Source organism: Ursus americanus, chromosome 11, assembly GCF_024610735.1.
Source record: "Ursus americanus isolate L20-20 chromosome 11, mUrsAme1.1.p, whole genome shotgun sequence".
In the NCBI taxonomy this organism is placed as follows: domain Eukaryota; kingdom Metazoa; phylum Chordata; class Mammalia; order Carnivora; family Ursidae; genus Ursus; species Ursus americanus.
In genome coordinates, this window is record NC_142137.1 from 8,611,958 (window position 1) to 8,633,333 (window position 21,376).

Sequence of the window (21,376 nt, forward strand, 5' to 3'; positions counted from 1 at the left end):
CCTACAGGAGATATTACGGGGGGTTCTATAAAAGTAAAAAGGCCCCAAGAGTGATACAGAACAGAAAGTCACAGCCAATACAAACAAAGACTTTACTGGCAACATGGCAACATTAAAATCATATCTCTCAGTAATCAGCCTTAATGTAAATGGTTTGAACCATCCCATAAAACGCAACAGGGTTGCAGATTGGATAAAAAGAAATGACCCATCCATTTGCTGTCTACAAGAGACTCATTTCAAACCCAAAGATGCATTCAGACTGAGAGTAAGGGGATGGAGTACCATTTTTCACGCAAATGGACCTCAAAAGAAAGCTGGGGTAGCAATTCTCATATCAGATAAATTGGATTTTAAACTACAGACTATAGTTAGAGACGCAGAAGGGCACTATATTATTCTTAAGGGAAGTATTCAACAAGTAGATATGACAATTATAAATATATATGCCCCCAACAGGGGAGCAGCAAGATACACAAGCCAACTCTTAACCAGAATAAAGAGACATATAAATAAAAATACATTAATAGTAGGGGACCTCAACACTCCACTATCAGAAATAGACAGAACACCCTGGCAAAAACTAAGCAAAGAATCAAAGGCTTTGAATGCCATACTCGATGAGTTGGACCTCTTAGATATATATAGAACAATACACCCCAGAACCAAAGAATACTCATTCTATTCTAATGCCCATGGAACATTCTCAAGAATAGACCATGTTCTGGGACACAAAACAGGTCTCAACCGATACCAAAAGATTGAAATTATCCCCTGCATATTCTCAGACCACAACGCTCTGAAATTGGAACTCAACCACAAGGAAAATTTTGGAAGAAACTCAAACACTTGGAGACTAAGAACCATCCTGCTCAGGAATGACTCGATAAACCAGGAAATCAAAAATCAAATTAAACAATTTATGGAGACCAATGAGAATGAAAATACAACAGTCCAAAACCTATGGGATACTGCAAAGGCAGTCCTAAGGGGGAAATACATAGCCATCCAAGCCTCACTCAAAAGAATAGAAAAATCTAAAATGCAGTTTTTATATTCTCACCTCAAGAAGCTGGAACAGCAACAGAGGGACAGGCCTAATCCACGCACGAGGAAGCACTTGACAAAATTAGAGCAGAAATCAATCAAGCAGAAACCAGAAGTACAGTAGAGCAGATCAACAGGACTAGAAGCTGGTTCTTGGAGAGAATCAATAAAATTGACAGACCACTGGCAAGACTTATCCAAAAGAAAAGAGAAAGGACCCAGATTATTAAAATTATGAATGAAAAAGGAGAGGTCACGACGAGCACCATTGAAATTGGAAGGACTATTAGAAATTTTTATCAACAGCTATATGCCAATAAACTAAGCAATCTGGAAGAGATGGAATCCTTCCTGGAAACCTATAAACTACCAAGATTGAAACCGGAAGAAATTGATTCCTTAAACAGGCCAATTAATTATGAAGAAATTGAGTCAGTGATAAACAACCTTCCAAATAACAGAACTCCAGGCCCGGACGGTTTTCCTGGGGAATTCTACCAAACATTCAAAGAAGAAATAATACCTATTCTCCTAAAGCTATTTCAAAAAATAGAAACAGAAGGAAAGCTACCAAATTCATTCTATGAGGCCAATATTACCTTGATCCCCAAACCAGGCAAAGAATCCATCAAAAAGGAGAATTACAGACCGATTTCCCTAATGAATATGGACGCCAAAATCCTCAACAAGATCCTTGCTAATAGAATCCAACAGTACATTAAAAGGATTATCCATCACGATCAGGTGGGATTCATACCTGGGATGCAAGCGTGGTTCAATATTCGCAAATCAATCAGCGTGATTCATCATATCAACAAGAAAAGACTCAGGAACCATATGATCCTCTCAATCGATGCCGAAAAAGCATTTGACAAAATACAGCATCCTTTCCTGATTAAAACCCTTCAGAGTGTAGGAATAGAAGGTACATTTCTCAATCTCATAAAAGCCATCTATGAAAAGCCTACTGCAAATATTATTCTCAATGGGGAAAAGCTGGAAGCCTTTCCCTTAAGATCAGGAACTCGACAAGGATGCCCACTCTCGCCACTATTATTCAACATAGTACTAGAAGTCCTTGCAACAGCAATCAGACGACAAAAAGGGATCAAAGGTATTCAAATTGGCAAAGAAGAAGTCAAAATGTCTCTCTTTGCAGATGACATGATACTCTATATGGAAAACCCAAAAGAATCCACTCCCAAACTATTAGAAGTTATAGAGCAATTCAGTAACGTGGCAGGATACAAAATAAATGCTCAGAAATCAGTTGCATTTCTATACACGAATAACGAGACCGAAGAAAGAGAAATTAGGGAATCCATCCCATTTACAATAGCACCAAAAACCATACGTTACCTTGGAATTAACTTAACCAGAGACGTAAAGGACCTATATTCTAGAAACTATAAATCACTCTTGAAAGACATTGAGGAAGACATAAAAAGATGGAAAGATATTCCATGCTCATGGATCGGAAGAATTAACATAGTTAAAATGTCCATGCTACCCAGAGCAATCTACACTTTCAATGCTATCCCGATCAAAATACCAAGGACATTTTTCAAAGAACTGGAACAAACAGTCCTTAAATTTGTATGGAAACAGAAAAGGCCCCGAATCTCCAAGGAACTGTTGAAAAGGAAAAACAAAGCTGGGGGCATCACAATGCCGGATTTCGAGCTGTACTACAAAGCTGTGATCACAAAGACAGCATGGTACTGGCACAAAAACAGACACATAGACCAATGGAACAGAATAGAGAGCCCAGAAATGGACCCTCGGCTCTTTGGGCAACTAATATTTGATAAAGCAGGAAAAAACATCTGGTGGGAAAAAGACAGTCTCTTCAATAAATGGTGCTGGGAAAACTGGACAGCTACATGCAAGAGAATGAAACTTGACCACTATCTCACACCATACACAAAAATAAACTCCAAATGGATGAAAGACCTCGATGTGAGACAGGAATCCATCAAAATTCTAGAGGAGAACATAGGCAACAACCTCGACGACATCGGCCAAAGCAACCTTTTTCATGACACATCCCCAAAGGCAAGAGAAACAAAAGATAAAATGAATTTATGGGACTTCATCAAGATTAAAAGTTTCTGCACATCCAAGGAAACAGTCAGAAAAACTAAGAGGCAGCCCACGGAATGGGAGAAGATATTTGCAAATGACACTACAGATAAAGGACTGGTATCCAAGATCTACAAAGAACTTCTCAAACTCAATACACGAGAAACAAATAAACAAATCAAAAAATGGGCAGAAGATATGAACAGACACTTTTCCAATGAAGACATACAAATGGCTAACAGACACATGAAAAAATATTCAAAATCATTAGCCATCAAGGAAATTCAAATCAAAACCACACTGAGATACCACCTTACGCCAGTTAGAATGGCAAAAATAGACAAGGCAAGAAACAACAATTGTTGGAGAGGATGTGGAGAAAGGGGATCCCTCCTACATTGTTGGTGGGAATGCAAGTTGGTACAGCCACTCTGGAAAACAGTGTGGAGGTCCCTTAAAAAGTTAAAAATTGAGCTACCCTATGATCCAGCCATTGCACTACTGGGCATTTACCCCAAAGATACAGACGTAGTGAAGAGAAGGGCCATATGCACCCCAATGTTCATAGCAGCAATGTCCACAATAGCTAAATTGTGGAAGGAGCCGAGATGCCCTTCAACAGATGACTGGATTAAGAAGTTGTGGTCCATATATACGATGGAATATTACTCAGCTATCAGAAAGAACGAGTTCTCAACATTTGCTACAACATGGACAGCACTGGAGGAGATAATGCTAAGTGAAATAAGTCAAGCAGAGAAAGACAACTATCATATGATTTCTCTCATCTATGGAACATAAGAACTAGGATGATCGGTAGGGGAAGAAAGGGATAAAGAAAGGGGGGGTAATCAGAAGGGGGAATGAAACATGAGAGACTATGGACTATGAGAAACAAACTGAGGACTTCAGAGGGGAGGGGGGTGGGGGAATGGGATAGACCGGTGATGGGTAGTAAGGAGGGCACGTATTGCATGGTGCACTGGGTGTTATACACAACTAATGAATCATCGAGCCTTACATCGGAAACCGGGGATGTACTGTATGGTGACTAACATAATATAATAAAAACTCATTAAAAAAAAAAAAAAAAAGGTGCATAGAAAGGTAGATAAAATTCTTGAAGGAAAAAAAAAGATTTTTGGGGAATAGAGATGAAATCTAAACATTGTATTACTATTGTACAATTTATCATTAATGGATTTACTTGTTCATATTTGACCATATATGTAAATTATGTTAAATTAAAAATACTGCTTTTTTACATTTACAATTCTTGAAAGAAAATTTATCCAAACTTGCTATGGGCATCTTCTATATATCACTATCTTCATTGTTAGAGCCAAAATTTAAATCATTTAACTATTTCCATTATTTTCACTCCTATCTCCTGAGTTATAGCATACTTCACATGCAATTTTCACAACAGATGTTATGCCAGGTTAAAAGTACCAACTGAATAACATTAGGAAAGTTTTTTCTCCTTTGTTCATTCCATATGTCTATGTTCATGATCTTGAAAGTGTTTAGCTTTTAAAGTTATCTTTTTTAAAAAAGATTTTATTTATTTATTCGAGACACAGAGAGAGAGAGAGAGAGCACATGTGGCTGGGGGGCACGCTCCAGGAAGCCTGACGTGGGGCTCGATCCCAGAATCCTGGGATCATGACCTGAGCCGAAAACAGATGTTTAGCAGACTGAGCCACGCAGGTGCCCCCTCCTTTAAAGTTATCTTTAAAAGTCTGGTTTAACGGAAAGTGCCACTTTCACTTACTATAAAGAGTGGCAAGAGAATGTTGCTTATAATCTGACAATTATAAAAAAGCAGATAATCTATAAAATCGTAACTTTTGCTAAGGTTATTAGAGAGCTGAGGGCTCTAGGCAACAGGATGGACTGAATCCCAAGCCTCTCCAAAGGGAGAGGAGACATATATACTGATTCACCTTTGGGAGAATTCACCTTTTGTATTGATTCAGCTTTTGGTAGAAACTGTTCTTTGCTCCACACTCAATAAGCACATTAACAGCAGTCATGTGCTGAAGGAATGTGAAGTCTTTGGAGCACCAAAGATAATTATATAGCAACACAAACCCATCCCAAATAGAGAACAGAGTGATTCAACCACTAACCTACTGCTTCAAATGTGACCTATTGACAAACTGAAAAAAAGAGGTATACCCATACCAAGCACAAATATATTTACCTCAGTCTCTGTTGTTCAAACAGTGGGAAAAAAAACAAAAACAAACATCTAGCACCCAATAAAAAATATTTTTCACATATACGCAAAGCAAAAAAAACAAAAAACAAAAACAAAAAGAACAAAAACAAAACAAACAAAAAAAACCCAAAAACCTATCTACACTCAATAGATAAGACAGTCAAAAGAACAAGACTCCAGATGACTCATGTTTTGAATTATCAAAGACTTTAAAATAACCTTAACATTTTAAAGGAAAAAGTGAAAAACATATATGAACCAACCTGGAATTTCAGCACAAACAGATAAAAAGTATAAAAATGAGACAAGTAGAAATGCAAGATATAAAAAAACAGGATCAGAGAGAAAGAATGCTAATCAATGGGAATAATAATCAATGGTATTATCAGCAGACAGAACACAACAAAGGAAAGAATCACTGAGAAGAAAGAATCTTGAAGAAGAAAAGTGTATCACTTCTTCCAACTGAACTACAAAAAGAAAAGGGGGAAGGAGAAACAGAATCAAAGAGCTGAAAGAGTAAAAAGATACAACTTCTGTACAATTGGAGAGATTTTTAAAAAGAAAGTGATTTTAAAAAAGAAACAATTGGGAGGAATAATGCCTCAGATTAATGCAAAATTAAACACACATTTGCACTAGCACACATCCCAATAGTAGCCTAGAGAACAAGGATTTAAGAAAAAAGTACACAGTCAAACCACAGTAAAAAGAAAAAAAAACTTATGCGCAAAGGTTCAAAAAAAATAAGAATGACAGCAGACTCTTTGTCATGAATTATATAAACCAGGAGATAATAGAACATCAGCTTTAAAGTACTAATAGAAAAACTATAAATCCAAAAATCTTTAGCAAATGAAAATATCTTTTTAAAAAATGGAGGCACAATAAAAAACTTTTGTCCAACAGACAAAATCTGATAAAATGAATTTCTACCAGGCTGTAACACAGAAGATTTTAAAAGAAAGTTTTCTGGTAAAAGAAATATACAAACAACAAAAACCTGTATCTGAACAAAATATATGAAGAACATCAGAAATGGCTGAAAACTAGATATAACAGACACCCAGGACTCCAAGATGGCATCATCTGTACCAGTGAAGAAGAAGAAACTTATGGACGTCAGACTAGGAGAGTTGCCAAGTTGGATACCAATGCAGAATTTCACCCCAAAGGCATTGCTGGAGCGTTTCAAAGAGGTTACTACTAGTACTACCTGGTAGTACTGTGAAAAAAGGGGGTGGTGTTGCTGGGATTTCCATGATGCTGGCAGCTCATGTGTTTTTCAATTACTATTATTGTTATGAGGAACTCAAACATGAGCGGCTACAAAAGTACCACTGAAAAGGGCCCAGTGTGGAAGCACATTCTGCATTCCTGACCATCACTTTTGCCTGGAACCCTGAATCCTTTCATATCCTAATTGAGAATTAACATCCAAGAAAAGATGACTGGTTAAAAAAAAAAGAAAAAAATAGAAAAATAGTTGAAAACTAAAATAAATATAAAATATTTGTACTTAATTTCTTCAAAAGATAATTAAAGCAAAAATATTAAAATGTATTGTGTGGTTTTAACATGTTTAGAAGCAAAATATATGACAAGAAATGGAATGATATTATTGTATGGTTCTCACCCCAACTATAAAGTGATATATTATCTAAAGGTAAACAGTGAAAGGTTAAAGAGACATACTATAACCCTTAGACTAACTCCTAAAATATAAAACAAAGATGTATACCTAAAAAGATAAAAGTGGAGCTATAATGAAATCCAAACATTCTCAAGTAATCCAAATGACGGCAAGAGGGAAAAAGGAATAACACATAGGCAAACAGAAGCAAAGTAGTAAGATGGTAGATCCACACTGACCCCTAGTAATAACTACATTAAATTTAAATGGTACACGCACCCTATTTAATAGGCAGAAATTGTCAGATTGGGGGAAAAAAATCAAGAACCAACTAACTATATGCTGTCCACAATAAACCTGCTTTGTATATAAAGATTAAATTAAAAGTAGGACAGATTAAATTTACACAATGTTATAGGTTAATTATACCTCAAAAAAGCTGGATGGATGGAAAGATAGAAAGATAAATGTACAAGGATAGAAAAGGTATTAAATCCTAACACTGGGGTGCCTGGGTGGCTCAACTGGTTAAGCGTCCGCCTTTGGCTCAGGTCACGATTCCAGGATGCTGGGATCAAGCCCCATATTGAGCAGGGAGCCTGCTTCTCCCCCTCTCTCTGCCTGCCATTCCTCCTGCTTGTACTCTCTCTCTCTGTCAAATAAATAAATAAAATCTTTTTTTAAAAAATCCTAACACTAATGAAAAGAAAGCTGAAGTGGCTAGCCTATATTAATATTAGACAAAGAAGACTTAAGAACAAGAAATATTATTAGAGATAAAAAAGGACCTATAACAATCTTAAACGTATATGCACCTCAAAAACAAAAACCAAAATGTATTTTTAAAAAAAAAATCTAACAGAGTAATTAATAAAAATAAGGCAAAAATCCTCAACTATACATGGAAAATTTAAGACTCTTCTCTGGGTAAATAATTCAACAAGTAGGAAAAAAACATTCAGTAGAGGTAAAGACCTCTCAAAAACAGTTATGCCAGAGTAGACAGTTAGTTAGGTTCTAACAGGATATCTGGAGGTAGGCAAAGAGGAAGTCACGGCCAGCTTCTGGGAAAGTCAGAGTCCTGCCGGGCAGCAGTCCAAAACAAAGCCACATTAAGCTGTAGCAAATCAGAGAGCCCAAGATGACTGACAAAGGAGGCCAGAAATCCCTGACCGAATAAGGAAGAAAAAGCATGAAACCCTGCTCCCAAGAAATCCCCACCCCAAGTAATAAATATTCTACCCCCTAGTTAACAACTGTCAATACAAGATAGAAACCCAAAACCCCAGGTACACAACTCTGTCTCTGCTTCTCTCTGTTTCTGTCTCTCTCTGACTCTCTCTCTCCCCCACCCCCTTCATTCGAGCTTATGGGCTCTCATCTCTACTTTTCACCTAATAAACTTTCCTGCTTGGGTTGCTCATCCATTGTGCTCCGTGTCTGTCCTTGAATTTATTCTTTTTTTTTTTCTTTTTCTTCTTTTTTTCTTTTATTATGATATGCTCAGAAAAAAAGAAAGAGCCACCTAGGCTGAAATCATAAGACTAGTGAAGAGAACCATGTGCCCCTAAAGCTAGTAAGACCCAGATATAGTTGAAGATGTCACAGTCTCAGTTCATTGGATGACAGAGAAGTTGATGAAATGTCTGGATGAAGTGTCTCACGAGTTTTTAAGAGCAGCTGTGGTTAGAAAGCAATATGTCTGCATTTAAAACTTTAAAGTAGGAATAGTAGCCAGAAATAAGTTGCCAAAGTCAAAATGACTAAATCAGAAGAAAATCACTGAGCTGTAAGTTATGAAGAAACGAAAGGCCAGGGTAATAAATAGATCAAACCAAACATAGGAAGTTGTATTCAACAAGGCTGATGGGTGGTCTGAGAGAAGTCAGGCACAGTCTCCAAGGAAGGAATGGTTAACCAAGAAGCCAAAGAGAGTTTCAACATACACGGTTAAAATAACATGGCTCAAAAAGTCAGCTTTTATTCTAATAACTTAAATAGCAGGTAATTTAAAAATTCACAAGAATTTGTGTCTCTGATATTACATTTCAAAATAGAATGTCCTATATTTTTAAGCTACTGTGTTTTTTTCCTCTTCTATACTTTAAGTAAAACTTATTTATGAGTTGTACTGGTATTCTTACATAAAAAGTGCTACCGTAAGTTTTTCTTAGATAATTGGATGATAACATCTCAATAAAAATAAAATTTCAAGCAGTGTTCATTAGGTAGTCATTGTCTGACTACCAATTGACTGCCTACCAATGCTAGAAATCCAGTTAGCATTTCAGATATTGGGGACCCAATGATAATATAAGCCTAGACCAATATGCCTAAATAATACCTTAATTCTAATTCATAGTAAGAACATTAAATGCAATGATGTGATTAGCCATTTCCTGTCAATCTTCCTACAGAAAAACAGTTCAACTTAAATTACCCAAGTTGTTTTTAAAATGCTTCTAACAAATTTCTTAAAATATAAAAATTTAACTGCAAAACCCTGGAGAAAATTTAAAGTGGAATATGTGGTGAATTATCCTAAACTAGGATACATTCCTTTTCAGAATTATAATCTTCTTATCTTCTACCAGATTAAATTAGAAGAAAATTAGATAAAAGGTAAAATAGAAGACATAAACCAAATAATTAAGAAGCATGATAGTGTGTCATAAAGTTTTACTTATAAAATTTTAACCTGCTTACCTATGAATATAATCCCATCACTGGAATACCATCTGAAACATCCTAGAACTTTCTATTGACCAAAAGTTGGTGGAAATGACAAAAAGGTTATACACCAGGTGATGGACTCTGAATTGGCATTTTATGTGTCTATGAATCAGAAAGTAATTGGAAACCAAATCATTATAAATGCATAAGCAGAGAAAGATAATGCAAAAGGCCTTGAAATTAGAAACATAAGAAACAAAACAGAAACTGCAAAGTTACAAAGCGTAGAAAGGAACCTTTTAGAAATAAGTAAAATGATAGCTTAAGACTACAATGAAGAAGAAAATGAATCCACAGTGTAATTGGGAATGCAAAATGGCAACATCGATTCATTAAAGTAAAGAAAAATACACTAAGGGAATACTTAAACAAGAAAAGAAATAAACTACCTCCAGCTTTCTGTTCTGGACTATTCTACTCATATCGAACATTTCCTGAGCAGATATCTCTACATAACTTCAACTGACTGCCTGAGAATACTCAACAGAATAGCTTATCTCTGCTTATTTAATTGTGCCTTAGTAACTCCCCTAAAATTCATGACTTTATTTCCACCAATCCCCCCAAGATGGAAATTCCCACTCACCTGGATATTACTCTTCATCCTTTATCATTCCCAAAGTCTAATTTCTGGTTTAGGCTAAGATTATTCAATGCTTCTGCACCCTAAATATCGTTCTAATCAGTACAAAATCAATCTACAAAACTCATCCTTTTTGCTCACCAAAAAGCCAAGATCATTATTTCCTTTTGAAAACAAAAATTTGATTTTCATTATTTACCAATGATGATTCAACAACTATATCATTAAAGTTAGCTAATCAAAATATAAATAGCTTCACTGGCTCTTTCAATCCATATTACTACAATTAAAATTAAGCTTAAGAATACTGGTGAATCCTAAGGGACAAGTTAGAAAATCTAAGAACAAAATTTCTCTAGGAAATATAGATTCTTGGGGCGCCTGGGTGGCAGAGTCGTTAAGCATCTGTCTTCAGCTCAGGGCATGATCCCAGCATTCTGGGATCGAGCCCCACATCAGGCTCCTCCGCTAGGAGCCTGCTTCTTCCTCTCCCACTCCCCCTGCTTGTGTTCTCTCTCTCGCTGGCTCTCTCTGTCAAATAAATAAATAAAATCTTTAAAAACAAAAAAAAAAGGAAATATAGATTCTTTATTATTTTTGGTAGTTGTCAGTCTTACTTTTACCAAAATTCCCTCATAATTCTATAAAATAAAAGTCAACTCACCCTCATGGAACAACCAAAGTTCTTTGTGCCAGACTTCTTTTTCATCTCATAACTGAGGCATTAATCATTTATTCAACAAACATTCATTTGGTGCCACTAACTCGCAGCCAATCTATCAAGTGTTTGAGATTTAAAAGAGATCTATCAGTTTTTATCCTGAAGAGTAAGTGTCAGGGTCTAGTGTGGAGGTCCCAAACTCAAACACCTGTAGATGCCAGGCCATAAACCTGAACAAGACTGGGAATAAGACAACAGGGACTAGTAAGAACTATGATGAACGTGAGAGCACATCTTCACCTACAAGCAAACTCAATGTTTTTTAAGTATTATAGGAGCTTAAACTTTCTGGAGCCTACCAGTTTATGACTTGTGGTTAATATGGATCTAAATATACATAAAAGAATCATTTTATAGTAAAGGGCATTTAGTAGAGCTGTTTAAAGACTTCCAAGAAAACAGAAAAGTAATTATAATTTCATCTCTCATCCAGTTGCATCCAAATGTTTACTGAGTACTAATCACGTATCCATGAAAACAAAACAAAACAAAACAAAACAAAACAGATGAGAAAAAAGAGGCAAAACATATAAACACTATATGCTGGCACTTTTCTAAGCACTATATTGACCCATGTTAGCCTCATAACAATATTATGCAATAGGGACCATTACTAACCCCATTTTATTTTTTTAAAGATTTTACTTATATATTTATTTAGAGTGTGCAAGTGCGAACGCACGCACGAGATAGAGAGAGAGAGAGAGCACACGTGCGCTTGCATGCAAGCACTCGGGGACTCAACACACAAGCAGGGGGGAGGGGCAAAGGAAGAGGGAGAGAGAGAATCACATGCAGATTCCACACTGTGCATGGAGCCCATCACCGGGCTCAATCTCAAGACCCTGAGATCATGACCTGAGCCAAAATCAAGAGTCAGCTGCTTAACTGACTGAGCCACCCAGGTGCCCCATCCCCATTTTAAAGGTGAAGTTTAGAACTTGCCCAAAGTCACAAAGCAAGGAACTGAGAATCCAAAATCATTCTGGGTTCCAAAATGGGTTCCAAAGCCCATGTTCTTAACTGCTTTTCCATGCTAACGTGTCACATTCCCAGAAATCTTTTCCTAATCTCTAATCTCCTTCAACATTGTCTCATAGTACCCTGCACTTCCTTCTACCACAGGATTTTCCTCTTTAATTGTCTGACTACCAAACTGAGCTGTGGGCTTTTTGAGGTCAATAAAATCAAACACGTATGATTGTATTTCAGCATCTATTATAGTAATCTGACACAAAGTAAGCTCTCACTTCAACAAATGTGTACTGAATAAGTATAAAATGAACAGTACAGTTTTGGGACCAATAAAAACAAGCCAGGAGCACCTTGGTGGCTCAGTTGGTTGAGCACCCAACTCTTGATTTTGGCTCAGGTCATGATCTCAGGGTCATGAGACTGAGCCCCAAAAGTCAGGCTCCGCACCCCTGTGTGGAGCCTGCCCTAAGATACTCTCTTCATCTTCTTCTGTCTCTTCCCAACCCCAAACACACGCTCGATCGCTCTCTCAAAAAAAAAATTTTTTTTAATAAAAATTTAATAAAATAAGTAAATAAAAACAAGTCAATAGATATAGTTAGATAGAAAACACATGGAATTATCCCAAGAAACTGTGTAAAATAAAAACATTAAAAAAATTGTTAAGAGAAGTTTAAAAGCTGTTAATATACGTACAGATTATTAAAGGGGTAAGATTTTTTAAAAGATGAAATCATCCCTCATAGTTAATAACTTTCTCACAAATCATCCCTTATTACTTTCATTATTTTCAGCAGGGATAACACTAATAGGGTCCTAACTGGTCTTGCTTATAGGTTAACTTTCTCTTTCCGAACTATTTCTCTTCATCTCCACTAGAGCTTTCTAAAACAATTTGTTATGTGCCATAATCACAACTAAAAAGCTTTGATTGCTCCTCACTGCCTCTATAGTCCAAGCTTTAAGCACGGTTTTTTTTTTTTTTAAAGATTTTATTTATTTATTCGACAGAGATAGAGACAGCCAGCGAGAGAGGGAACACAAGCAGGGGGAGAGGGAGAGGAAGAAGCAGGCTCATAGCAGAAGAGCCTGATGTGGGGCTCGATCCCAGATCGCCCGGATCACGCCCTGAGCCGAAGGCAGACGCTTAACCGCTGTGCCACCCAGGCGCCCCTAAGCACGGTTTTTAAAGTACTTTTTTTTCTGGGAAACCTCTCCTAAATGTTTTCCAGAATGTTTACACAGATTGCAGCTGGTAAAAAGTACAGGTAAATATTTCCTTTGTGGGTAAAAGAGCATGACCTACTAGTTTGGAAGAAAAATAAGCACTTTTGAAAAGAATACAAGAACAGAAGGGGTACTTAGCCATAAACACATATGTAATGCAATAAAAATAAAATTAAACTACATAAGTGGCTGTCTGAATGTCGCAAGAAAAGGGACAAAAATTAGAGAAACAAAGAAAGAAGTTAATTATTTATAATGTGAGTATAAAGGGGGAATCATTTTTTTTTAATAAAATTTAAGACTCAAAGAGCTACAAGGTAAACTGCAAAACAATACTTGCTACATCTCATTCAAAAATACATCCCTTGGGGCACCTGGGTGGCTTAGTCGTTAAGCGTCTGCCTTTGGATCAGGGCGTGATCCCAGCGTTCCGGGATCGAACCCCACATCAGGCTCCTCCACTGGGAGCCTGCTTCTTCCTCTCCCACTCCCCCTGCCTGTGTTCCCTCTCTCACTGGCTGTCTCTCTGTCAAATAAATAAATAAAATCGTGAAAAAAAAATACATCCCTTATTTGAATAGGTATGTACTGAAGAATTAACTTTACCGAAAGAGAGGTCTGGCCTTTGCCCTCCACGACCAGGAGATGATCTCTAGGTCCCTGAAATGTACTGCCTGACAAGCCTAACTTTGTTTCCCTGAGGTGTCTGGCCACCAGAGACTGTAACAACGTGATTTACAATGGAGACTCTGGAACATGCCATATCAGTTCTGCCCCTCCAAAGGAACTGGAGATTAATCTATTGGCCCAAACCTCTTACTTAGAAGGGCTGAAAACTAAAGGTCAGTCACGCAGGCAATATGTGACGGAACTACAACATAAAATTTGGACACCAAATTGCTCCCGGGTTGGCAATACTCTTTGGGTCCTGTCAATGCATCTGAGCCAGAAGTCGGTAATGCTGTCCGTGACTTCCCAGGAAGAGACCACCAGAAGCTTCAAATTTGGGCCCCTTCCAGATTTTGTCCCATGTGGTTCTTCTTTTGTTATTAAAAAACTGTAATGATAAGTACAGTGCTTTTCTGAGTCTCTGAGTCACTCTACTGAATTATCAAACGTGAGGGAGACCCTGGGAACCCCAGAATTTGTAGCTAACAGATCTGACGCAAAGGTGAGCCTGGGGGCCAAAACTTGTAGCTAGAGTCTGAAGTGAGGGCAGTCTTGTCCTGAGCTCACTGCAGTAAGTTTTTGTCACTAAATTTATCTAGATGATACAATATGGACTGTCCTCAAGGTCATACTGATCAGCAGGAACGCATGACTTCCCTTGTTGGGCATTATTGCCAAGAGGCTGTTCAAGAAGTTGCAGACTGTAGAATGATGCCACAGTTCCTCTGTCGGTTAATGGGTAAAATCACCCCGTTAGCCACTACACATGAGACCTTTAGGAGACACTGAATATCTCTGGATGAAGGTAGCCCATACTGAGATGCCTAATAGCATTTATCTGTAAACTAAACATGATCTACTGCAAAATAAAGTAGAGAAAATGGTAGTGAGATCTTAAGAAATAAACTATGTTTTCCACAATATAAAAATGCATATAACATTTCCCTTATTCTTTGTATCAATTTTAAACTAGCATAGAAATATAAATAGAAATCAAATAAAAACAGGACCTAAGATTTATATCTAGATTGCTATATAAAATACTTTATGAACAAAACAGCAAAATATACCTCTGTTAAAGTGATTTTTCTTCCTATACTTAAAGTTAGGCATTTAACAACAATTTAACGGTTCACTAGAATTACATAATACTTTTTTTTAAGATTTTTATTTATTTATTTGTTTGTTTGTGAGAGAGGAGAGAGAGAGAGTGTGTACATAAGCAGGGAGAGTGGCAAGCAGAAAGAGAAGCAGGCTCCCCATTGAGCAAGGAGCCCAAAGTGGGACTCAATCCCAGGACCCTGGGATCATGACCTGAGTCGAAGGCAGACACTTAAATGACTGAGCCAGGAGTCCCTTTACATAACATCTTTAAAGAATACTTGCTTTCATTAATTCTATTGTCATTAGCCTCCTATGTCCACGTTAAAATTCCTTCTAGTTCTCTTTCATACGTCCACTTAACAGATTCTTTCCCAGAAAGGCCTCAACCTACTTCAGCCTGGTGAGACGTTCTCTACTTCTCAAGGAGTACACATATGTGTAAACAGTGTAAGTGGACATATATGTGTACTCATAGTCCCTAGACCAAGATGAGAAATTCTAAGGACATGCAAAAAGAAAAGCAAAGGATAAAAATAGGCAAAGAAATGAAAATCCTTGTGAATGAGGAAAAGGAATGGGTAGAACTAGTGGAAGAAACCCACAGCTTTGGGGTATTTGACACAAAATAATAGGTTTCAGAGATAAGACTAAGCAAAGTATATTTTAAGTACTAGAAAAGCAATGCACTTAGGGGCGCCTGGGTGGCACAGTCATTGGGCATCTGCCTTCGGCTCAGGGCGTGATCCCAGTGTTCTGGGATCAAGCCCCACATCAGGCTCCTCCGCTGGGAGCCTGTTTCTTCCTATCCCACTCCCCCTGCTTGTGTTCCCTCTCTCACTGGCTGTCTCTGTCAAATAAATAAATAAATAATCTTTAAAGAAAAAGAAAAAGAAAGAGAAAGAGAAAAAGAAAGAAAAAGAAAGAAAGGAAGGAAGGAAGGAAGGAAGGAAGGAAGGAAGGAAGGGAGAAAGAAAGAAAGAAAGAAAGAAAGAAAGAAAGAAAGAAAGAAAGAAAGAAAGAAAGAAAGAAAGAAAGAAAGAAAAAGAAAGAAAGAAAAGCAATGCACTTAAACCAGTAAAAACCCCATTCTGGATTTATTATTCTTTTGTTCTTAAGTATATAAAACTGAGTCATTCAAGATTCTACTTGAAAATAACATCTAAAAATATCTTTGGAATCCTCCTAGAATCAATAATAAAGTCTAATTATATCCTCATGAAACAATGGTCTACAATACACCAACATTTTGAGAAAAGGTGGCCCAAATATGTGAGTATTTAAACCAAATCTTTTTAAAGGGCTAGTATCCAAAATCTATAAAGAATTACCAAACTCAACACCCAAAGAATAATCCAATCAAGAAATGGGCAGAAGACACGAACAGACATTTCTCCAAAGAAACTGGCACAAAAACAGACACACAGATGAACGGAACAGAATAGAGAGCCCAGAAATGAACCGTCAACTCTGTGGTCAATTATCTTCAACAAAACAGGAAAGAATATCCAATGGAAAAAAGACAGTCTCTTGAACAAATGGTGTTGGGAAAACTGGACAGCCACATGCAGAAGAGTGAAAGTGGACCATTTCCTTACACCATACACAAAAATAGACTCACAATGGATGAAAGACCTAAATGTGACACAGGAATCCATCAAAATCCTAGAGGAGAACACAGGCAGGAACCTCTGTGACCTCGGCCGCAGCAACGTCTTGCTAGATACGTCTCTAATAGCAAGGGAAACAAAGGCAAAAATGAACTATTGGCACTTCATCAAGATAAAAAGCTTTTGCACAGCAAAGGAAACAGTCAACAAAACCAAAAGACAGAATGGGAGAAGATATTTGCAAATGACAAATGAGATAATGAGCTAGTATCCAAAATCTATAAAGAACTTATTAAACTCAACACCCAAAGAACAAATAATCCAATCAAGAAATGGGCAGAAGACATGAACAGATACCTCTCCAAAGAAAACATCCAAATGGCCAAGAGACATATGAAAAAGTGCTCGACATCCCTTGGCATCAGGGAAATAGAAATAAAAAGCACAATGAGATACCACTTCACACCAGTCAGATGGCTAAAATTAACAAGTCAGGAAATGACAGATGTTGGCAAGGATGTGGAGAAAGGGGAACCTTCTTACACTGCTGGTGGGAATGTAAGCTAGTGTAGCCACTCTGGAAAACAGTATGGAGGTTCCTCATGAAGTTGAAAATAGAACTACCCTACGATCCAGCAATTGCACTACTGGGTATTTACCCCGAAGATAGAAATGTAGTGATCAGAAGGGGCACCTGAACCCCAGTGTTTATACCAGCAGCATCCACAATAGCCAAACTATGGAAAGAATGCAGATGTCCATCAACAGATGAATATATAAAGAAGATGTGATATATATATACAATGGAATACTACTCAACCATCAAAAAAATGAAATCTTGCCATTTGCAATGATGTGGATGGAACTAGAGGGTATTATGCTAAGCGAAATAAGCCAATCAGAGAAAGACAATTATCATATGATCTCGCTGATACGTGGTATTTAAAAAACAAAACAGAAGATCATAGCGGAAGAGGGTAAAAATAAAACAAGACAAAATCAGAATGGGAGGCAAATCAAGAGTGACTCTTAACTACAGGAAACAAACTGAGGCTTGCTGGAGGGGGGAGTAACGGGAGGATGTGGTAAATGGGTGATGGGCATTAAGGAAGGCATGTGATATGAGCACTGGATATTATGTAAGACTGATGAATCACTGACCTCTACCTCTGAAACAAATAATACATTATATGTTAAATGAATTTAAATAAAAATTTATAAAAAATAATTTACTTAAGCTTACAAAAGGATAAAAATGAATAGCGTATGTTTTGTAATCTTTTTCTCTACTAAGTTTTTGAAGTGAATAGAAACTGACTGATGAGAAGCATATACAATAAAATGTCTCAGCAACCAAAAAAAAAAAAACAAAAAACAACCCATTATTTTTAAGTAAATGCAGCCTATTTTCTCTCTCTGTGTGAGTATGTGTATGTATGTGTGTGTATTTACACGTTTGACATATTTTGGTGGGTTTTTTTCATGTTTCTTTATTTGAATACATGCAAATCTTACCCTTGTTTGGTGGCTGCAACCACAGTTTGTCACGCAGTGGTACTGGTATTTGTTCTATGGTGAAGCACAGTATTCCACACTGGTCTTCTGCTCTAATAGTTCACTGCTGCTTCCCAGTAAACAATGGCTGGACAACACTGCTCTGATTATGAGCACTGTTGTTTTTTTCTTTTTAAAGATTTTATTTATTTATTTGACAGAGAGAGAGACAGCCAGCGAGAGAGGGAACACAAGCAGGGGGAGTGTGAGAGGAAGAAGCAGGCTCCCAGCAGAGGAGCCTGATGTGGGGCTCGATCCCAGGACTCTGGGAACACATCCTGAGCCAAAGGTAGACGCTTAACGACTGAGCCACTCAGGCGCCCCATGAGCACTGTTTTTAAACATTTCCTCTGCACATCACAACTTACGGTTGCCATATTCCATGTGTTCATTTAAACTTTAAATTTCCCACTAACCTCCACTCCACTCAGAACCCAGCAGATAGATTCAACTGAGGCAAGACTGAGAGTACACCAGTGGGAAACAATGTGAAAATAAACAGATGCTCTGATCTCAGCCCAAACGATTTGAGTAACTGTTTTATTTGATCCAGTTTTATAAGCTGGAATGGAGAAAATACAGAGCCCCGCTCTCTATTAGGAAATACATTCTTCCCTATTTCACAGCCCACATGTTTTCACATCACTGAAAACAGGACATATCTTACAATCAATCGATGACTTATCATAAGTGTAATTGGCAGAGGTCTCTCTTATCCAGCGGTACCTAAAATAAGGGCATGGTCATGTAACTAGCAGCATCTTATTTGGTAAAACAAGGTATAGGAAAAATAGTTTGGGTGAACAACTTAAAGCTGAAAAGCCAAATATGCACTAGAATCACAACTGTGATTTACATTTTTCTCATGCATTTGTCTTCAGAATCTTAAGCATTAGCAAGACTGCTTAAACCAATAAATTTCAGGCTTCTCCGAAACGACTGCCAAAAGCGTTTTCATGAATAAATACAAAACCACAACCAATTAGTTGATAACAGGATTTTACCACACATTAGTGGTTAATCTGTGACTCCACAATCAAATCAAGTTCTTCAGTGCTTCACCTGAACCCTCTGACATCATCACAGACCATATTCTTTGAGTAAACACTATACAATATATCAAAATAATACTGCAAGAAGTAGAAAAGCACATAAAATAGGAGCCACAAATCAATTGTCCTAGAAATTTTGAAATTATTTTAAAATTTTATTGCAATCATTCAATGATAATACAACAGTTTTCTATATTTTACTTCTGGTAAGACTGGCTCTGTCTGGGGCATAAAAATGACTAGACAGATATGTGTTCAATGACCAAGAAATACAATCCAACTAAAAAATATATGTTCCTGATTTTCCTTATCCACTCTAAAAATTCACATTTTCTCAACCATGTCTCAAAGTCCATTCCCATTTATATACATTATCTTTTCAGTTCTTGGGGGAGAACTAAAATACATACTGCAGATTTTAAGAAAGTCCGAAGTTGTTAAATATCTACTCTTCCAGCAATGTGACAAGTAGTGAGTTTCTTTAATTAAAAACATTAAGATGGACTATAAAAGTTACTTTCAGACTCATGTGCTAGAACCAAGGACCCTCCATCATTTTAACAATGACTAATAGAAAGTTCACTTTATTTTCTATGCAACTCTGGAAAGGACAAACACTATTATTGAACTTCAGTCTTTCATTTAAAAATTCTAATAAATTTCCTAGGTCAGACATTAATATCAAATTTCTGGCTCACACTGATGAGAGTTAGACACTTTTAAAAAAAAAGTGTTCAGTTGAATTTGAAGACATTTGTGCAATTTGTCAATCCTTTGCCTTTGTTAACCTGCAGTAGATTCACAGCCAAGGTGGGTTGGGATGATTAATCCATAAGAATTTTTTCAGGAAAAAACTGCCTCCTAATCATTTTAGAGGCCAGTGATCATTTTTTTTTCCTTCTGAATCTACTAATACATATCTCCTAAATGCTAACTGTAAAACAAATTTTAAGCTATTACACTGAGGAGATAGGAATTCCCCCATGTTAAAACTGTCAACCTTTCATAAAAATGTTTAAAATATATTTGGAACCAGAAATAATGATTTCTTCATGTTTTAGCAAATTACTACCCATGTTTCAGATTTCCTACCCCAAAAGAAGTTTCCTGGGACAATAAATAGTGAAGATCACCATATAAAACCAATTCTCTTTCTTATGCCTTACCATGACTTTTTTAAATCCTCCTCTGCAATGGTAAATGAATGAAACTGAAAGGATCGATCAGACCATATTTAATTTCAATAATAAACAACATATTAATAGACTAGATAATGCAAAACTGAACATCAGAATTTTGAGAATACATAAAGTTATCATTTTACCTTGCATCTGCCTTTAAGCCAAAAAGGTTTCACCATTATATCTATAACTACATTAAAAACTAAGCATAGTTACTGAAAAACCTCAATGTGTAAATAACAGATCTTCACATTTAAGCAAAGATTCTTCTCTTCAACCACAGTTGCAATAACAACCTCTCAAAGGTTCTTTTTCTTTTACTATGATACAAACAATACAACACAAAGTCACAGACATTTGCATATATAAATAACAAACCTTATGGCTAAATTTTCTTTATGAACTACTAATCTTAGACAAACACTTAAGAACTTTACATTTAGAGACAGAATAAGAAAATAAAAGCAGGCCATACCTAGAAAATAAATCTGAATGTCAAATGAAATACTCAAATATAAATAAAACCTCAATTTCCTACCTAGCAAAGTACACAAAAATAATAAATGAATAAATTCTAATTAAACTAGATGAGTACATACGCTGAAAAATTAAATGTAGTAAAAGAGTAACTTTCCTAATTCTCCGTTGAATCCTTGCAAATGTTATCAGAAAAATCTTCATATTTATTACTTTTTTCACCCTACACAGCAAATATTTTACTTTCAAAACAGAAATAAACAAATCACTGTAAAAGTGATTTCCAGAGAATTTTAAGAGAGCAAACTGGACATGAGAAAATAAAATGACTCCAAGGAGAGAAAAGCAATAAATTTTTATTACTAGGAACTTTCAAGAGATTATTAGGTCTTTCTTTTTCTTTTTTATTTGAATGTATAAGATGAGAGAGAGGAATGGAGGCTTGCTTAATTTTCTAATCAAGTATAATTTCCTAAAATCCTTCAAGATCAGTTTCTTGCATGTTCT

At 36.6% G+C, this 21,376-nt stretch overlaps 1 protein-coding gene and 1 pseudogene across 2 annotated transcripts in view; one reads left to right on the forward strand and one right to left on the reverse strand.

Annotated features, from left to right (window-relative positions):
* Positions 1 to 21,376, reverse strand: part of RNGTT (RNA guanylyltransferase and 5'-phosphatase) — a 308,710-nt gene that overhangs the window by 161,200 nt on the left and 126,134 nt on the right. The gene's annotated exons all lie outside the window — the stretch shown is intronic.
* LOC123798569 (ATP synthase F(0) complex subunit f, mitochondrial pseudogene) lies at positions 6,433 to 6,697 on the forward strand (annotated as a pseudogene).